The sequence below is a fragment of the Bos grunniens genome, chromosome 12 (assembly GCF_055505025.1).
Source record: "Bos grunniens cultivar Pamir isolate PY7600 chromosome 12, Bosgru_T2T1.0, whole genome shotgun sequence".
NCBI lineage: Eukaryota > Metazoa > Chordata > Mammalia > Artiodactyla > Bovidae > Bos > Bos grunniens.
In genome coordinates, this window is record NC_141176.1 from 35,494,153 (window position 1) to 35,511,876 (window position 17,724).

The window sequence follows — 17,724 nt, forward strand, 5'->3', positions numbered from 1 at the left end:
AGTGAAAACAAGTAGCCAAATCATATAGTATCAATTAAGCACATTTTAAAGCATATCAATAACATATTTATGTGGATATAAACTTAGGGGAAAGTCCCAAAAGATGTATGGAAAGTAATCAATGCCAGGATGTCTCTGGTGATTTCAGGATGGTTTTCCTCTGTGAAAGGCAAGAGGAAGAAGGATGAGAAAGAAGGTGGCTTTAAATAAATCTTTATATCTTATTTATTTTTAGTGAGAAATTATAAGTTAACAACTCTTTTATCTTGGTGGTGCCTTCCCAGGTGACTCAGTGAATAAAGTATCTGCCTACAATGCAGGAGAGACAAGAGACATGAGTTTGATCCCTGGGTCGGGAAGATCCCCTGGAGGGCATGGCAACCCACTCCAGTATTCTTGCCTGGAGAATCCCATGGACAGAGGAGCCTGGAGGGCTATAGTCCATGGGATTACAAAGAGTTGGACAGGACTGAAGCAACTAAATTCACACATGGGCCATCTATTAAAATATTTACATTTCATGATTGAAATGCTTTATCATTCAAAATGATTTTAAAACCTAAATGATTACAGATAAAAGGAATAAGGAACTCAGCTCCATGTAGAAACCCATGCTAAGGAGAGGAGCTGGTCCTCCAAAGATAAAAAGTGGGCAAGCGCCAGTCAGATGAAATAATCACTGACTTTATGTATAATGCTCCTCTTATTTGTCTCACATCTGACCTTAAAGCAACTCTGAAGCACTTAACAACAAATGACCCTCTTATAACTGACCTGTCAAAGAATTATAAAAGACCCAGACTATGAATGATGATGTTGTGACAGAGGACCCAGGCTGAAGGAGGTTCAGGCACTGTTATGAGCCCAGGACTTGGGATAGGCTGCTAGGATCTGAACATGGGCTCCAACACTAACTAGCTGTCACCCACACAAGACAACTGCCTCAGTGACCCTCAGCTCTATCACCTGCTGAATAGGGATTGTGCTGGTCTTACCACAGGGCAGTAATAAGGCTTAAATGACAGAATTATGTAAAGTGTTTCCTTAGTACCTTGGAAGAAGCCTAGTAAGTACTCAATAAATCTTAACTATTATAACTATTATTTTTGTTACAGAAGTTGAGCATATAGCTTCTAAGTTATAAACTTAACTCTCAGTTTTCCGTCAGTTAGGCTAAGCAAAAAAGTAAGTCAACCAGTAACATATATTCCATAACTTCAGATGGATGGATGGGAGGATGAATGGGTGGATAGATGAAGGATAGATGGATAGATGATGGATGGATGGAAAGATGAATGGATGGATGGACAGATGGATGGATGGGAGGATGGATGGACAGATGGATGAATGAATGGGTGGATGGATGGATGGACAGATGGATGGATGGATGGACAGATGGGTGGATGGATGGACAGATGGATGGATGGGAGGATGGATGGATAGATGGATGGATGGATGGACAGATGGATAGACAGATAGATGAACAAATGGATGGATGGGAGGAAAGTAATATCTTACTAGTGTGAAGGTTTTAATATATTTTCCAGTCTGAATTCTAAAAGGGTTTTGCATGGTTCTCCACAAAATGTACGTGAATCAATAAAGAAGGTATCCAATTCAATCAACTTCCTATCCCACTGAACTTGGCCCTGATCAACGCTCCAAAGCCCTGATGCACTGAGAGAGTCTCTGAGGCGCACACACTGATCAGCCACGACAGACATTTTACTGGAGGTTCTGGAAGGCGGGGTAGCTGAGTACGAGCATGAACAGGTGGACTAAAGCTTCTCTCCTTGTCCCTAGTGTGTTTCCATCACTAGAAAATGGTTTTCAGTGAGCAGCAAAATTGCAAGAGAATAAAACTTAAAAGATCACTGCCTTTCCAGCCTCCTCCCCAGAAAGTATCAAATCTTGGAATTTTATTCTTCCAAAGTTTTTCCATTGGCTTCATCACTCTAGCATTACATACAAGAAAAAATTCCTTTGAACAGGTGCCCTATTTAAGAAGACATTTATAGCTGCCATAAAAAAATACAGGAAATTTATTATTCCTCCTCCTTTTTTCATTTTTTTTCCCAAAAAGTTAGAACAGTAAATTGGGTCTGAATCACAAGACTTGCTGTATTTACTGTCCCTAAATCTTCACATGTACAGAAAACAAAGTTCATATTTCTTTTCCTTCCTTCATTCCCCCAGCAATTCTGACATACTTTCCTGGGGTTAACTCCAATTCTGAATTTGTAACAAGTCCTTGAAATGGCCAAAAATAATAATGAAATGCTCTCTTCAGGAAGCCCTGTGCTCAGTTTCACACGTATAAGTTACTGCTGCTGGCCGTAGAAGACTGAGTAATCAGGTGTTATCTTTACACTGAAAAGCACTGTACTCAAGACCTTAAAAGCCATCATTACAGGGACGGCCTCGTGAACTTGACAGTTACTTTCTTCATAATTACCTCTATCTCATAAAATCACAAGGACTTGATGACATTATTATATTTAAGGCTCTATTTGTGCTATGGTAGGGAGTTTTAAAAATTCCCAGATGTTCTACAAGCCATAGAAAAGGATGGGGAAAAGCAAACGTACTTGACTCATCTTGTTATTAAAGCAAACTTCTGTCTCCCCTTGGGCACGGCCATACACCAACCCTGTGGAAAGTGGACACTCGGAGAAGACCTGACTGGTGTTGAAGAGTGAGTCCCAAACTGCCTCCAGGCCACACGTCTGCAACATGCAGTGTGGTATCCCCATGGTCTGATTCCCAGTCATTTCTTCTTGTGTTTGGACTTGGCGACGGAGGCTGCAACCCAGAGAACAAGCAAACTTCCTTTCTTCTCAGAAGACGGCTTGGAAAGGGCCAGAGTCAAGACACTGTTTTAAGAGGTGAATTATCTGTGGAAGAAAGAGGGGCGGTGGTGGGTTTGGGGTTTCTGCATTGAGAATTCCACAGCACACTCAGGCGATTCCTCCCCGCTGTCCTCCTCCCAGGAAGCCCAGCATGTCAGAACAGAGCCTGGGTCTCGTCTAGAAGAGCTCAAAGGCAGCCGGCCCACAGACAAATAATCCGAAATAAATATTACAAACGAGAGGGTGAGACATGACACCTTGGCTAAGCCTGGGCCAGGGAGAAAGGCCGAGAGGCTATGTGAGTGAGGCGCGCACCAGCTGGGAAGCGGGGCTCGGGCGGAGGGCCTGACCCCAGGCTCAGAGCAGGCAGGCAGGGCAAGGATGTGCTCTGTTTTGTAACCTTATTTTATGGCTATCTGCTGGTGGGCCGCTTCGCCTGGTTCTGGTCTATTTCAACATCCATTTATGCTCTGCAGCCAGTTCCTAATAAACACATTCTTTCGTCTACCTTGCCAAGCAGGAGTCCTCAGACCTGGACCCACCCCCGTAACTGGAGAAGGTCTCTTCTCTTGGCTGGGGGAGCGAGCGCCCCTCCCCGCCGAGAGCTCCCTCCCCCTCCCAGGGCAGACCCGGACCCCAGCAACTTGGAGAACTTCGCCCAGTGGAATGCACGGGATGTGATCTAGTGCTGAAAGAATCCACCTTGACTCTCAGAGCCGAAAATGAAATCAACTAATGTTACTGGCAATTCCTATTCAATATTTTGTTCCTGATCTAAATCACAAAATAACTTAAGACACAGAAGAAAAGAATACTGCTCAGAGAGGACAGTTCACAAAGAACAGCTAACTCCAACAAACGATGCCACTCAAACATCATGGTGCCTCCTTGATGGAGCTTGGGGGGCCATCTGGTATGAGGCAGTGGCCCCAGTGTCAGAGCAGGGAACCTACACAGGTGACCAACAAGCTCTACGAAATGAAGTGGCTGGGGCTTCAAGTCTAGGAGATTGCTTATGGACTTGCCTCGGCCAGGAATAGAAGTTCTGACATCTAGGGTGAATAGGTGGTTTAACAAATGATATCATCTAGTATCTTTCCTCCATAAACAGGATTTTTGTGAAAATCATTGTTCCAGAAAAGAGGTACCTAAGAGGTTGTTAGGTTTAATGGGCACTGGACATACCAGGCTCTCGCCAAGAGACAAACACACTGAAAGAAGGACAAGGATGTAGTGGCAGAGACAGAGAAACAGATGTCAGAAACAGCCATAAAAACAAAGGAGTTACGGGAACACAGTTCAGAAAATGAAGGCCGCCTCCCCACGTATCACGGGCCCTGCCCTCCCTGGCCAGCGCTGATCTGCAAGGCCACGCTATGACCACGCCGGAGCATAACAAAGGGGACTGGAGAAGACTTCACACCGTTATGAGTGGGCACAGATGTCATTCCCCTCTACTGGCTGAGCTAATGAACTACACCACTCACTCTCACATAATTGCATGAAAAAAACAAGTCTGAGACCAAAAAACAGGAAAAGAAGCAGCAAGAATAGAAAAATGCAGTACATTTCTGGGAATTCAATGTTACTTTCTGTTACCAAGTTCTCTTAACCTAACTGGTTTCAAAAGGAGAACAAAATAAAAATGAAGCCATGGAGGCATGGTTCATGCCCCTACCCACCACCTGGCTCACTCCCCAAGTTCCTTTCCATTTACCATTTTAGTTCTTCCTACCTCCATAGTTGATGTGTTTGGTTTCAGTTGAGCCGCAAGATACCTTTGAATTTTTTTCTTCCACATCACATTTACAGCAAAACATGGGTTCCTTACAATTTAATCCAGAAATCAGATGACTTCCAAGTACCATGTTTTCAAGGACCTGTATTGAAAACAAAGTGTTTTGTCCTGAAAGGTGGGTACACCAGCTAGAGAGTCTGTGGCACCAACACCCCCACACTGAAATCATGGCTCCAAGATGGCGATCCCAAATGGCTCAGAACTGACTGCTCCACCGAGGTCTCACCAAAGGCACGAGTCAACTCAACAGGGCAAGATGCTAACCCTCCCTCACAGCAGTTACAGTGAATCCATTTTCTCTTCAGTGCTCATTTTCTCCATAGCATTAGAGCCATGTTATGTGTGTGTGTGTGTGTGTGTGTGTGTGCATGCGCTAAGTCACTTCAGTCGTATCTGACTCTTTGTGACCCCATGGACTGTAGCCCACCAGGCTGCTCTGTCCATGGGATTCTCCAAACAAGAATACTGGAGTGGGTTGCCATGCTCTCTTCCAGGGGATATTCCTGACTTAGGGATCAAACTCACATCTCAGTCTCCTGCATTGGCAGGCCACTACTACCACCTGAGAAGTCCATGTGATTTATATTCTCAATCATTTTTTTTTAATTCCTTGATTTTATTTTACACAGCGATTTACTAGAACATAATATAAACTCAGAAAAGTAATGAGAAGGTAGAGTAGAATACTGTAATTGTAAAGAAAGTGGCTGAAAGAGGGAACCATACAGACCTGGACCACTTTATGCGTCTCCACAACGACACAGAGCTGCTCGTATCTGAGATGGTATCAGAGCAGTTCATTCTAGTAAAGAAAGCAAGACATGGTTGACACTTTATTCTGAGTCCCTCTTTGGGAGCAGAGGGATCACCACACAAAAACTACACACAATTAATACTTAAGTAAGATAAAAAATATTAGTATAGGAGGCAAATCTGTGATTGAAGACACTAAGACAAAGTCAACTGACATGTCTAAATGTGTGATGTGTCCCAGTACCACTAACAATCAGATGAGTGCAATGTTCTCAAGGCTCCCTGGCTCCACGGGCACACGAGGTGATCATGTCTACCCAGATCTCTCTGAGGCCAAAGGCGAGCAAAGGACAGCTCTTTGAACTTCTGGTGGACTCAGAAACAAGGTGACATGTGGACAAGCCATCAGTCGCCTCAGAATCTCAAAGAGTAGAGCAAGACTTTGAAGCAGTTGAACACATAATGATTCGTTATGATGAAAAAACGTGGGCCCCTTTATCACTCACTGGTGGAGAAATTGTACAAATTTCTCAAATCCCTTTCACAAAGACCTGCAGCCCGTGACAGATCCACTGCAGAAAAGTTAGGCACTCCCTGTGGGACAAACTCATTGGTTCTTTACGATCTGCCCAGATTCTAGCTTTGAGGCACATGGACACTTGAATCTGCAACAATTCACCAGCTACACCCGTGAAATCCAGATCTGGGCACACAACACACTTCCATGTTCACAGCACACATCCTGTCAGCCAGCATCAGGCATCAAGTCTTAAAATCCCTACCAGGAACGGTAAAAATATTTAAACCTCATTTACATGGGATCACTCAGTCATACAGTCATTCAACAAACAGTCACAGAATATTTTGTCCCCTAGAAACTAGAGAAGGGACAAAGATGAATCCGACACAGACCTTGTCTCTAAAGAGCTGGCATTAAATGCAGAATAAACCACAAGGCAGAAAGTCACAAAGCCTCTGGAGAGGACCCCGGAGAGGCAATGGGGTCTCAGGGGAGAAGGGCCTCCTGCTGCCGGGCATTGTGTCAGCCGGCATTATACAAAGGCCACCTCCTCTAACTCTAAACCTCACAGTGGGACAGTTTTTCTCATCTGACAGCCAAGGACACTGACTAAGTTGTGTGATGCGGCCAAGGTCACCAGGCAGGGAGAAGAAAGGGCCAACCCTGAACCTTGGCCACCGCCGTGGTGACAGCCCGTGGCCCCATCCACCCAGGCCGCTCCCATGGCCACCTCTCCCCAAAGCCCTGCTCAGCTCCAGACCCATACACCCACCTAGATATTTGGATAAAATCTGTAGCCTCTAGGCAGCCTGTCAGTTTTATTTGCTTTTTTTTTTCAGTTACAGAAATCATCAAAGATTGGATTCGTAGTTGCTGCTCTCAGAGTTAGCAACAAACAGACTAAACAAACACCACATTTGATCAAACTCAATGTGTTCAAAAAACTCTTTCCTTCTCTTATACAAGCTTCTCCATTCATTACTAAAGATGGACAAGGTGAAGAAATTCACATATTCAGGTCCAGTCTGGTCAGGGTTATTTATTACACGTATACACCATGATCTGCACAGGAAAAGTAACTTCAGGAGATAAACATGGTAGACTAGGATTTAATCCAAATAGTTAAACCAGTGACAGCAGAAACCAGGGGCCTTTCTTCAGTCAATGCAACAGAAAATGAAAGAGAGAGGGGTCTGGAACACGAAAATCAAGGTTTGAAGGTCGCTCTACTGAGGCAGAAAGACAAGGAATTCTGTAAGCAGTTTCACAGACAGACTAGATAATATTCTTCAGAAATAATGCAAGTACTTGGAGTGTTTAAGACAACAGGTATTTAGAGAATGGTGCGATTGGTACACCCATAAAGCACAGTGATAAAGAACTGATGGAGACCAAAAGATCATGCATCTGGTCCCACCACTTCATGACAAATAGATGGGGAAACAATGGAAACAGTGAGAGACTTTATATTCTTGGGCTCCAAAATCACTGCAGATGAGGACTGCAAACATGAAATTAAAAGACACTTGCTCCTCAGAGAAAAGCTATGACAAACCTAGACAGCATAAGAGACATTACTTTGTCAACAAAGGTTGATATAGTCAAAGCTATGGTTTTTCTAGTAGCCATGTAGGGATGTAAGAGCTGGACCATAAAGGCTGAGATACAAAGAATTGATTTTTTCAAATTGTGGTGTTGGGAAAGACTCTTGAGAGTCCCTTGGACTGCAAGGAGATCAAACCAGTCAGTCCTAAAGGAAATCAACCCTGAATATTCATGGGAAGGACTCATGCTGAAGAAGAAGCTCCAATACTCTGGCCACCTGATTCAAAGAGCCAACTCACTGAAAAAGACCCTGATGCTGGGAAAGATCAAGGGCAGGAGGAGAAGGGGGTGACAAAGGATGAGATAGTTGGATGGCATCACTGACTTAGTGGACATGAGTTTGAGCAAGGAGATGGTGAAAGACAGGGAAGCCTTGTGTGCTGTAGTCCATGGGGTCATAAAGAGTTGGACATGACTGAGCGACTGAACAACAGTTATGTGCTTAGAAGACCATCGAGGAAGAGAATTGTGGATATTTTCACACAAATACAAAATGTTAAAAATCCATTTTTGTTGAATAGTTTAAAACTTGTTTCCAAAATCCTGAAGTAAAACTCTTCTGGTGACAGGTTCCTCTGTCCATGGGACTCTCCAGGCAAGAATACTAGAGTGGGTTGCCATGCCCTTCTCCAGGAGATCCTCCCAACCCAGGTCTGCATTGCAGGAATTGACCTGGGGATGCATTGCAGGCAGATTCTTTACCATCTGAGCCACCTGGGAAGCCAGTCTTCTGGTACCAAATACACCAATTCAGGCAAAGCCAAAGTATTTGGGAAGCATTTTTGAGGAGGGTTTCTGTTTTCCTTTTCCTGGCCAAAGGTAGGGTTGGATTGTGGTGGGGGATGGGAGTTTGGGTTTTATGTTGTATTGTTTTTTTAATCTTTACATCTACAAAACAAAGGGACAGACAGCTAGTAAACCTCTGAAATGATACATTATTCCCTGCTGGTAAACCTCGGGATAGCTGGATAACTATATGGAGGCTGGGCACACACATCCTGACTTCCCGCATCCGAACACCCTCAGGAGGAGGACCTGCGGACAGACAGCACGGCCCAGGCTTCTTCCCACTCTGGCATCACGACTGATCTCTCCTCACAGTGTACATACTTTAACAGGAACTTTCTTTCAGAGACAAGCAGCCATGCAACAACCTTCCAGACGTTCCACAGAAGCAAGAGATCCATAGAATAGACACACGGTCCCACGGACAGAAAGTCCTAAACTGGTAGGCTGCTTTCCTATCATGTATCCTACTAGATATTATATTATACTTTTTGCCTTAATTCCTTTTCATCAATAGTTTGACAAAGTTATTCATTTATGCAACAACTCGCATGTTCAAACACATGTATTTGTTTCAACACAAGGCGGAGCCCAAAGTCCCACCACCCCCTCCCTTCTATGGGCAGGACGCTGGTTTGTGTAACAACCCCCCCCACCTCCGCCCACCTTCTCCACTGGCCCTGCTGCAGCGACAAGGGGCCCCTGCAGGTATGTGTTCCCACCCACCGGAGCTCCTGGAAGGTTGGGAGCAAGACCCACACAGCACCCAACACCTCCCGGGCCCTTCATGAGGGTTTAGGATGACGACCTGCCCTGATGCGAGTCCCCAGGGGTCCCAACCAGTCAGAGGAGAATGGAGACCGCGGGGTTGGTGGGAGGAGGGGCTGGTGCTCAGAGGAGAATGTGGAAGGATGAGGGCTCTGGAGAAATCCCAAGCAGAAGCAGTGTTGTTGTCACTGCGAAGGCCCAGGTTCAAAGTTTCAGCATCACGGAAACACATCCCTGCGCCAGGAGGACACCACTGAGAGCTGCTGGCAAAACCCAAGGCCAGAGAAAGTCACCACACCCTTAAGACAGGCATCTTCAGAGAGGCACTGTCCCAGCTGAGTGGACAGCAGGCTGCATTCACAAGAAATCACGAGAAATCAACCAGCAAACAGGAGCTGGGAGATACCTGTGTTCCATAAACTGCATGGTTAGTTGACAAAACTGTGGACACCGCCTTCCCCATAAAGGGCACAGGTAAAACATCTAAACAGCATCTAAATTAACACAATACAGATAAAAAGGAGGAAATAATCATTAGCATCCAAAACAAAGCCATCTCGCTGTCTCCAAAATCAAGACAGTCGCATTAAAGAGCTGTTTCATATAAGATGACCTCACAGAGGCTCCACCTCTCTGCTAGAGAGACAAGCCCTAACGCAGCCTCCCTCACAACGCAGCCTCCCTCACCACGTGACCTCGAGACTCAGAGCATAAATTTATCCACATAAAGGGCTCGTGTGCCATTTTTTCCCCTGGTGAATGCCACAATTTTGGCAAAAATGAAATTCATAGCACCAACTATTTTTGTTATGCAAACACACTAAAAAGAATTCTGGCTATTTTTCATATTGAATCAAAGCATGTTTTCCATCTTGGCATGGCTCTATAACTGAATTCACTTTCTCTTCTCAAACCCGACTAAGCCATTGTGAATTCACTTTCTCTTCTCAAACCCAACTAAGCCATTGAAACCTATTTTTTAATAACATGTGAAAAACTAGTCCAAGGCAAGCTTAAGTACCAGCCCTCTGAGACGCTAACCTGACCAGGCTGCTTGTGAGTCCGTAGGCGTGCTGAGACATTCTGCTGTGAGTGAAAGCGCTCAGATATATTCTAAACTGCCTGCAGTATTCTGAAGGACACCTTCCCATCAGCCTCAAATTATCTTAGATTTAGAAGTTTAGAAGCACTGACCTGGCCATTTACAGTGGAGGTCTTACCAACTTTCGTGTTATGAAATAAGATTTTTGCCAACTTAACTAGCAAGGCATTCACTTAAGGTCACTCCTCATAATAATTTTATGAGAAACTTGCACTGTAGCTAGTCTCAGAAAACATGATTTGGCCCTTAGAAGATTCATATTTGTGTTGTGTAGCTGTGCTACATAAAGCTAAACAATAATTTTTAAGGTGGAAATTGAATAGGTTTTTTCCAGATTCTTCACCACTTTAGTCATTTACAGTGAGATGGTTCTATGTTTCAAGCTGTTGTTTCCTTTTCACAATTAGGACATTATAACTTCATAATTTTATGCAAAAAAAAATAAAACCTATGCTGAAGGAGTGAAAGGCATGAACATTTTAACTAACTAAATCTTGAAAAACCTCTGCTTGTGCAAAGGAAGAAGCGGAACAAATCATCTGCTATTACGTGGTGAAGAGAGACACTGTTCTTCCAAATGCGTGTAATCCTCATCTGAAGACTTCTCAACATCCAGGGTCACTTCTGTACATAGATACCGTAACATGTGCACTTCGTAAATATTGGCGTCATTCCCTGACACCTATCAATATCCTTAGGTGGAAAACGCTGTACAAAATGAGAAACACAGTGTGCGCCAGGAACCAACATGGTTCTGCATCTGCTGCCGGCTTACCACGCCTGCCCGCCTGCAGAGACACCCAGCAGGCGGACTCTCGCCCGGTAATCCTGGCCCACGAGGACATCCCCTCTTGCCGGGCTGGACCACTCTCCCCCCACCACGGTCGTGGACCCTGGCTCTCCGAACAAGAGAGAGGCAAGCGGCACCTAAACATCAGAACAGGAATTTCTGAAATGACTTGACAGCTGTTATTGTTTAAAGCTTAGGAGAAATGATGAAGAGAAATCAGAATTTTGTCGTGTTCAGGTTTACAAGTGCTTTCATCCTGATGTACACGTTGCTGCCCAAAGGGGGTCATTGAGACTCCCTCCTCACCACCAAGGAGCTCTGGGGCCAGCCCTGTGTCCCCTGTCAAGTGCCATCCTGGGCCCTAGAAACCAAGAGCCCACGAACCTCCACAGTGAGCTCCCATGTTTGTTCAAAAGATATGGATGGAAAATTCCATTTATCTTAGCTGAAAATCTTAACAGCTTACTTATTGAACAAAAATAGGACTAAAATTATAATATTCATTCATTTTGAATATACCACCATTTTTTAAATTCATTTATTTAAGTATTTCCTATTAAACTTAGAGTCTGCACTGTACTGAAACAGCAAAGAGTCTAAGAGACACTTCGAGCCATCAGGTGCATGAAGGGTATCACTTCCTACCAGTTGGAAGTGACCTACACACGCTCATACAAGCACACACACGTGCCAAAGAGACAGCAAACATGGTCGGAATATGTTGCCATGATCTCTCCTAAAGCCTCGCAGATTAAAAATGGATAACACACAAAAATCCAAAGTTTGGGGACCACGGTGACTTCTTCAATTTCCTTCAGCTTTTTTTTTTTTTTAAGCCAGTGTCAAAGTAACTGAGATATTGAATAAACAATCAAAATAAAGAAGCATTAGCACTTAAGCTCAAAAAACACATTCCTTCTCACAGACAGGGAAACGAAGCCCACAGAACCAAAGTAACTTGCTGGAAGTTGTATATAAATCAGAGACAAGAACTTGGAGGAACTGTTACATTTCCATCGTAATTACAATTTTTGAAACTTTAACATCTCTCTTAATCATAAAGTACAGTACTTCTTTCACTAACATGTTTTTATAAGTTCAGAGAGCTGAAGTAACTGTGAACTCCTTGGATTCCATTCCCTGTGATAGAATTGGAATGGGCCTTTTACAACGTGTTACAAATTCCAAAGGCAGGAAGGAGGGACGGTCGGACATCTCAGCTGGAAGGGGGAAGAGAGGTCTCCTGAGAGCGCCCTGCAGTCAACATGTCACTTAGATAAATTAATACTTCACTCCCCAAAGCTCAGCCAGATATTTTTATTTTGTTGGGGGGTGGTAATTTCTGATTTATGGAGAGTCTCAAGAATTCGTTGCTTAATTCTACTTTGGTAATAAAAATCTTTGGATATCCCTGTTTTGAAATCCCTCAGACAGTCCATCATGGAAAGCCCTCACCTCCTGAAAGGCACTCGGCCACCTCCTACTGCCTGCCTTCTCACTGACGGTCCCTCGAGAAGATGTCTGAACTGTAAACAGTCGGGATTTAAGGCCGTCACCATCAGGGAAACGTCTGTGTGCAGCACACCCACCCAGACCCTGAGCTCTCGTGTGCTGGCGTGGTTCTCTTGATGACTGTGCTATTGAAAGATGTGTGCTGTGGGGTCTCCAGGGGCTGGCAGCTTACTTTTGCACAGCACTCTGGATACACAGACTTGACTCTATACCTTCCAAACTCAACATGGTAGGCGCTTCACTCGACACAGGAGACCAAACGGTGCAGCCAGACCTGGGGTGCCAGAGTTGGGGGCGGGGGGGAGGCTCCTAAACAGTCCATGGAATTCTCCAGGCCATAGTACTGGAGGGGGTGGCCTTTCCCTTCTCCAAGGGATCTTCCCAACCCAGGAAGCGAACCAGGGTCTCCTGCATTGCAGGCAGATTCTTTACCAGCTGAGTTATCAGGGAAGCCCCAAAGGTCGTTAAATATGTAGTTAACTAGAGATTTCTGCAACCAAGTGGCACACACAAAGGGTGCTATTTTGATTAACCTAAGTGATCTGGGCTCCCCACATGGCATGGAAGCTACCAAAGAGACTGCCTGCGTGTGACGTACATTTCTAGTGAAGCATGTTGTTTGAGCTGAACACAAATGAAGACAGCAAACGATTACTTTCAGAAGTGAACACATACACAGCAGAGAAAATCCTCCGTGAGCTTCCTCTTCTGATAAATGTGAGCAGACGCTCTAATAGGAATCTCTGTTTTCATAACCCAAATAGGAAAATTACCTGAAACTGACACAAGTGAACTCAACATTATTTTGTTTTCAGAATGTGTAACTTTTGGGGGCTTGTCAAGTTTGGATGTTTCCACAAAACAGGAGACTTTTCAACAGTGTGCACCTCCCTCTGTGACCTCCTGACTCCACACCTGCCACAATTCTGCTTCCATTCACCTGCTCCACCTCAACTATTCCTTCCCAGAGGTCTCGTGCTGGAGACCCTGCACAGTGAGGGCTGAGAAAGCCAAATGCAGGTGGGAAAGGTCCCCAGAAGCAGAAGGGCTGGCTCCCAATAGCTGGACACGAAGGCTGGGAGCAATGGACAAAGTGGCTGGACTTTCAGCACCTTGGACTGATGGTGGCTTGACTTCCACCAAAATGGTGAGGAGATGACCATTCGAATAGAATATGACCCCTTAAAAATGATAAAGGGCTTCTCAGATAGCTCAGTTGGTAAAGAATCCACCTGCAATGTAGAAGACCCCGGTTTGATTCCTGGGTTGGGAAGATCTGCTGGAAAAGGGAAAGGCTACCCACTCCAGTATTCTGGCCTGGAGAGTCTCATGGACGGTATAGACCATGCAGTTGCAAAGAGTCCAACATGATTGAACGACTTTCACTTCAAAAATGATAAAACAAAGCCTAAATTTTAAATTAATATTATAACCCAAGGATGGGAAAAAAGTGATAGATTAGTATCTTTTTAATTGTACTAATGTGTTAAGGAAAGAAACACACACCTGAACAGGTGCTCCCCAATAAGCCGGTGAGCCAAGGTCCAGAGGCTGGTTTACATGCAGAAGGCTGACTGGGAAACGGAGGCACTTGGCCTGGAAATGACCTCAGACACCTCACTGCCAGGCGAGCACCAGCTCCAGACACATGGGAGACAGCACCCCAGCCCTGCCCTCTCACACGATGGGATTCTGAAGGAGAAGGATCGTAAGAATTGGTCCCTGGGCTCTGGGAACCACGCGCTCCAGAGGGGAAAGCCTGGTGCAGCCCCTGCCCTTCAGAGGTCAGCTTATCCCCAGGTCCCGTCCAGTCTGGGCGGCAGGATGCCGTCCTCAGCAACATCCTCTCAGTTTCAGGGTGGACATGTTTGCTCCGCTAAAATGCCATGTCAACCAAGAAAGGGGGCCCGCAGGGAATGAGAGCATCAGCCAGCCTTCTGCCTCCCGCGCACGGAGCTTCAGCAGAGGCCAAGGTCCATGGCTGGCCGAGGGGAAGGAGAGGCAGAGACCACCTTCCCCAAACCCCAGGTCCCAGAGGCCCCTCTGCGTAGGGCCAACCACCCCCTCTCTTGTGATCACACCCATCTTCCTGATTTTTTCTCCATCTCATCCTCTTATTTTGACATGGAATTCAGAGTGCTCCCAGTTCATTCCCAGTCCCTTCTCTTCATTTCTGTGGTGGCATGTGTCACTCACCTGGCCTCTACCCGATCCCCGCCCACTGCCCAAGGCTGTAGAGCCAACACTTGAGGGCACAGGGATTTGCTTCTCATGAAATGAGATGAGAGGAGACCCTAACGGTATCACCGTCGGCGGCTATAGGACTCATCATGGACTAGTCCCCATCTGACCCTCCCCCACCCCATGCATGCTCCACAGGTGAGACATCGATCTTATTACTACAGTCAACATTTATGATCTTCTTTTATTCTATCTGACATCCCAAAAAGGGACTTTTTTCAGGTACAAGTATCCAATTTTAAGTATAGGTTCTCCTGAGTTTTAACCTGTAATTGTTGTGTTTTCCACTTTGCCCCTGGTTTAAGGACAAAGGCACTAATAAAGAAGGTGAGGCTGTAAATCACTCTGAATCAAAGTGGCATTCTTCATCTATATAAAAACCATTAAGTATAGGCATTCATATAAGCAAAGAATGAGGTTACATAAGACTGAGCAGAGAGATGATTTTATGGTGATATTTTATGATGATACTTCTTATTGACTGCCAGCAACTTGGAGGCACATGACTGGAACCATATTATAATCATTTTGGTGAATTTTTTGAGGTCACAGATCCAGATTTTATAAGGGAAAATATTATTTAAACGTTGAGAACATATTTAATGAGAATATTCTTACTGGAAATGAACATGTACATTATTGTTAATGAAAAGAAGCTGGTTTTAAAAGTAAAGTTTGCGTTTTAAGGTATTATCAGAAATTCAGGGGGAACTAATTTATTTTTTGAAGTTAAAAAAAAACTATAGGAAAACAAACAAACAAAAATAATACATAATTGAGGCAAAGGAAATATTTTCAAATTACAAGGGATCCACCCCTTAATGGTCTTCATGGGGTTACCAGTCTAGTAAGCAGAGTCCATGTGCAATTTAACTTTCATTCCATCATCTAATACATGTTTATTAAGAGCGGTTGTGGAAACAGTGATAAATAAAGCAGGCATGTTTCTGAGCCCTCAAGGAAGAGGGTCTCAACAATGAAAGGGCAAAATAAAAATGCTTCAGGGAATTAAAAATCAAAATGAACAACAACGGTAAGAGATATAACCCGCCGATTTAAATGAATTCAAGTCTCTAGGTCTAAGTGGATTGCACTCAAAACGCTAAAAGAATGTGCAAATATGATGACAGAATCATTGTATTTCAGCTTCAGAGAGAACAGACGAGGTGCAAAACATTTAGAAACAGGCAAGTGCCCTGACTTCCCAACAAAGGAAAAGATCGAGAAAAATGGCTAAAAATGGTCATTTAAGAGCTTATGTCAGCCTCCAGAAAAATTCTTGAGTACGTTATTAAATAGAGGGTAGAAAACACTTTCATAAGTGAGGAGGTAGTCACTGGAAGCAGCACTGTTGCACCAGAAGTGAGACTCGACAAAGGAGGCCCATTATGACTCACTGGCCAAGGTAGCAGGGCGGGACGGAAGGGAAGGCTGCAGACACCTGCGAACTTCCTCTCAGTCAGGTGTTTAGCCAAGTCTCCTGTGATATATTGTACGGGTGGGGATAAAATTTTAAAGATACAAATAAAGCCTTGTAGATTTCTAGCTTATTGAACTGCCAAAGATTGTTAATCAACAGAGCGAGGTCAATCTGAACTGCCAACAATAGGCTAAACTGTTGAATTGCCAACGGTATGCTAAATAGCAACAATATGTTAAGTCAGTTCATGGGCCTGACTTGGTGGACGCTTCAGGTTAAAAAAAAAATGCAGAAAACACAATATTTGAGCCAACGGGTGACCTTATACAATATGTTGCATAACAGGATCAAGATTCAGAAGGTCTCAATAGACTGGGACAAACAGCCAAAACCGACATCAGATACACTACAGGATAATCATAAAGTACTTCCATCAGACTCAAAAATAAACTGCCCAGCTTCCTCAGAGGCACCAAATACATAGCTACACGTGGAGTAATTTCTTTGAGGGAAATCCAGAATGTGCCCACACACAATGAGTGAGAAGATAACCCCACGGAACAGGACAGGAAATGCTGTCGTACTCACAGCATGAGTCCCAGCCCACAGGACACCGTGAGAGCCAGAGAGATCTCCAACATCCAGCCTGGCCCCAAGGAGGTGCTCCGCCATGCATCCCAGCTTTGAAGGCTCCCACCCAGCAGCTGGGCCACCAAGATATCCTGCTCTGAAAGCCAACAGGGGCTTCATCCTCAAGTCCTGAACAGGCACACGCGTGCTCTCCACAGCTGTCCCCAGGCTCAGCGAAGAGGGAACAGGCAAAAACACCCATCTCTGCGGCTTTCCCTGGAAGGGGTTTGACCACATCATTTATAGGTGTCTGAGGGCCCAGCACCTAGTCAGAACAGGAGCTGACATTCCTGGGAATTCATTTTAGTAAATTCCTGGGACATGGATAACTAATAAGAGAAATTTTTATTCATTCAAAATATTTATTGTGACAGACACTGTATTTAAGGATGGAGACAAAACAGAGACAATGACATGAGTGGCGTGCTCCGCATCCTCCAGGGACTTGGTCCAGCAAGCGAGATAGATGTGTGAAGTGAGCGCTGCAGGACAGCATGGTAAGACCCCAGTGGGGAAATCCACCTGGTGCAGCTGACAGGAGAGGGACCACTGAGCCCACTGGAGGAGTCCTGGTGGAGGGAGAAACTGGGGTGGGTCTGGAGAATGAGTATCATATCCCAGATGGAAGACAGGAGCCAAAGGTACCCCCACCCAGGGGAACAACATGTGCCAGTGAGGGAAGAGTGGACACCTGGGAGGCTCCGGAAGCCAGAAGCGGAAGGGGGCTCTGCCAAGAGTGTGACAGGAGGGCTCAGGCCCTCGGCGGAGAGGAAAGCAGACCTGCTCTAGGTACTGGATCCCAGGACCAGAGACTCAGGGCCCAACACCTGCCCTCATGGAGCTCCCAGTCCTCAGGAGTTCACAGATCACTATGCAGTCACACAAATGACAGTCAAGGTGTGGGGTGGGGAAAACAGGTAAAGGTCAAAAGATACATCAAAAGAGACAAA

At 44.9% G+C, this 17,724-nt stretch overlaps 1 long non-coding RNA gene across 1 annotated transcript; it reads right to left on the bottom strand.

Moving 5' to 3' along the window:
* Window positions 1-2,019: 2,019 nt before the first annotated feature.
* On the bottom strand, window positions 2,020-5,849 carry LOC147361672 (uncharacterized). Its single transcript, XR_015137607.1, has 3 exons — window positions 5,378-5,849; window positions 4,585-4,729; window positions 2,020-2,894 (listed from the first exon to the last, which is right to left on the bottom strand). It is a non-coding gene; the product is annotated as an uncharacterized LOC147361672 (long non-coding RNA).
* Window positions 5,850-17,724: the final 11,875 nt, after the last annotated feature.